Genomic DNA, 3,268 nt, shown 5'->3' with positions numbered 1-3,268 from the left:
AAAAAAAAAAGAAGAATGGGAAAAACAAAAAGTTACTTATAAAGGACAACAAGTTAGAATAAGCTCGGATTTCTCAGCAGAAACCATGCAAGTGAGAAGGCAATGGGGTAGTATATATAAAACCCTGAAAGAGAAAAATTTTCAACCAAAATTATATGCTTGGCAAAATTGTCCCTCAAACGTGATGATGAAATTAGGAGATTTCCAGATAAGCAGAAACTAAGGGAATTTGTGAAAACCAGACCAACCTTACAAGACATACTAAAGGGAGTCCTTTGAACAGAGAACCAAAAATAGCAAACAACAACTGACCATTAATACACAAGATGACATAACCCAGAAACCACAGCTATGGACATATCCAAAATAAAATAAGCTTACAAGATTTTAAACAGGGAACCAGAAACAACAATTGGCAAATGAGGACAACTACAAAACAAAAATACTGTGTAGTTACAGAACTTCTAAATGATGAGGAAGTTAAGAGAGTTGCAAGATAGAATAGACTGTTCTAAACTCAGAAAGAAAATTATAAATCACATGGTAACCTCAAAGAAAAATGATAAACCTTCATATCACAATAAAAAAGAGGACAAGCACAAATATTCAGCAAATACTAACACAACAGCAACAAAAGAAATGATAACACAATTCATAAATATAATGAGCTCAACACAGAAATTAATATGGAACAAAGAAACTGGAGACACCATGAAAAAAACACATAACAAAATGACAGCAACCAATTCATACTTGTTGATAATTACACTGAATATTAATGGATTAAACACACCACTCAAGAGACAGAAAGTTGCAGATGGGATAAGAAAACAAAACCCATCAATATTCTGTCTACAAGAGACATACCTTAGAGACAAAGACAAATCAAAGGTTGGAAAAAGATGTATCAAGCAAATGGCAATCAAAAAAGATCAGGAGTGGCAATATTAATTTCTGATCAAATTGACTTTAAGAGAAAAACCACTGGCTAATTTAACAAAAGAAGAGCAGAAGAGAATACAGATAACATGAATAAGAAATGATAACGTGAATTTCAAAACATAGAAAAGGATGGAATCCTTCCTAACTCATTTTATGAAGCAAACATAACCTTGATACCAAAACCAGACAAAGAGATCACTCAAAAGGAAAACTACAGACCAATATCCCTCATGAATATAGATGCAAAAATCTGCAACAAAATTCTAGCCAATAGACTCCAAAAAACATATCAAGAAAATCATTCATTATGACCAAGTGGGGTTCATACCAGGTATGCAAGGATGGTTCAACATTAGAAAAACAATCAACATCCTCCAACACATAAATAAGACAAAGGAGAAGAACCACATGATCATATCAATTGATGCAGAAAGGCATTTGATAAAAATATAACATCCATTCCTGGTCAAAACTCTCTGCAAAATAGGAACAGAAGTGACATTCCTCAACATAATAAAGGGCATCTATGCAAAACCAAGAGGAGCTCTGGTAGCGTAGTGCCTAAGGCACTTGACTGCTAACCAGAAGGCTGGCGGTTCAAACCACCAGCTACTCCTTGGAAGGAAGGTTGGGCAATCTACTTCTGTAATGATACTGACTCAGAAATCCAAGGAGGTGTCACTATGAGTTGGGTCCGACTCAATAGCACAATAGAACAACAACAACATGCAAAACCAACAGCCAACATTATGTTCAATGAAGAGAGACTGAAACCATTCTTTTGTGAACAGGAACCAGAGAAGGATGCTCTTTATCACCACTTCTATTCAACATTATAGTGGAAGTCCTAACCATAAGGCAGGAAAGAGAAATCAAAGGCATCCAAATTGGTAAGGAAGAAGTAAAACTATCCCTATTTGCTGATGATATGATCCTATATCTAGAAAACCCAAGAGAATCAGTCAAATATCTACTGGAAGTAATTGAGAGATTTAGCATTGTGGCAGGATACAAGATCAACATCCAAAAATCAGTTGGATTCCTCTACACTAGCAAAGAGATTGCTGAAAAAGAAATAAGGAAATCAATACTGTTTACAATAACTACCAACAAAATAGAATATTTGGGAATAAATCTTACCAGGGACACAGAAGACCTGTACAAAGAAAACTACAAAAACTACTTCAAGAAGCCATAAGAGATCTACATAAAATGAAGAACATCCCATGCTCGTGGATAGGAAGATTGAACATTTTGAAAATGTCAATTCTACCCAAAGCAATCTATACATTCAATGAAATCCCAATTCAGATCCCATCAACATTTGTTTAAGGATATGGAAAAACCAATCACAAACTTTATATGGAAAGGAAAGAGACCTCGGATAAGCAAAGAACTGTTGAAAAAGAACAAGGTAGGAGGTCTCACACTGCTGGATCTCAAAACCTACTATACAGCCACAGTAGTCAAAACTGCCTGGTATTGGTGTAATGACAGGCACATAGACCAATGGAATAGAATTCAGAACCCAGAAATAGATCCATTGAATTATGGTCAGCTGATCTTTGACAAAGGCCCAAAATCCATTAAATGGGGAAGATAATGTTTGTTTAATAAATGGTGCTGGCAAAACTGGATATCCATTTGCAAAAAATGAAACAAAGTCTGTACTTCACACCACACACAAAAACTAACTCCAGATGGATCAAAGCCTTAAATGTGAAACCTAAAATTATAGAGTTTCTCAAGGAAAAACTAGGGGCAAATTTAGGGGTCCTAATAGATGGCATAAATAGACTATCAAGAATAACCCAAAATGCACAAAGTGCAGAAGAGAAAGTATGTGAATAGGACCTTCTAAGAATTAAATTATTATGTGCTTCCAAAGACTTCTCCCAGAGAGTCAAAAGAGTATCTACAGATTGGGAAAATATATTTGGCAATGGTATATCTGACAAGAGACTTATCACTAGAATTTATAGAAAACTCCAACACCTCAATAACAAAAAGACACATAATCAAATTAAAAATGGGCGGAAGACATGAATAGACACTTCACCAAGGAGGATATTCAGGCAGACAACAAACATATGAAGAAATGCTCATGATCATTAGCCATTAGAGAGATGCAAATCAAAACAACAAGATAACATCTTGCCTCAGCACTAGTAGCAAAGTTCAACAAAAGAGAAAATAACAAATACTGGTGAGGATGTGGAGAGATTGGGACTCTCGTACACTGCTGGTCAGACTGTAAAATGGTACAACCACTGTGGAAAGCAGTATAGCAATTCCTTCAAAAGTTGGAATTAGAAATACCATTTGA

The sequence above is a fragment of the Orycteropus afer genome, unplaced genomic scaffold (assembly GCF_000298275.1).
Source record: "Orycteropus afer afer isolate SDZICR_OR568_19922 unplaced genomic scaffold, OryAfe1.0 scaffold00066, whole genome shotgun sequence".
NCBI classification, from domain to species: domain Eukaryota; kingdom Metazoa; phylum Chordata; class Mammalia; order Tubulidentata; family Orycteropodidae; genus Orycteropus; species Orycteropus afer.
The sequence above is the reverse complement of the archived record's forward strand: the minus strand, read 5'-3'. Positions refer to the sequence as shown.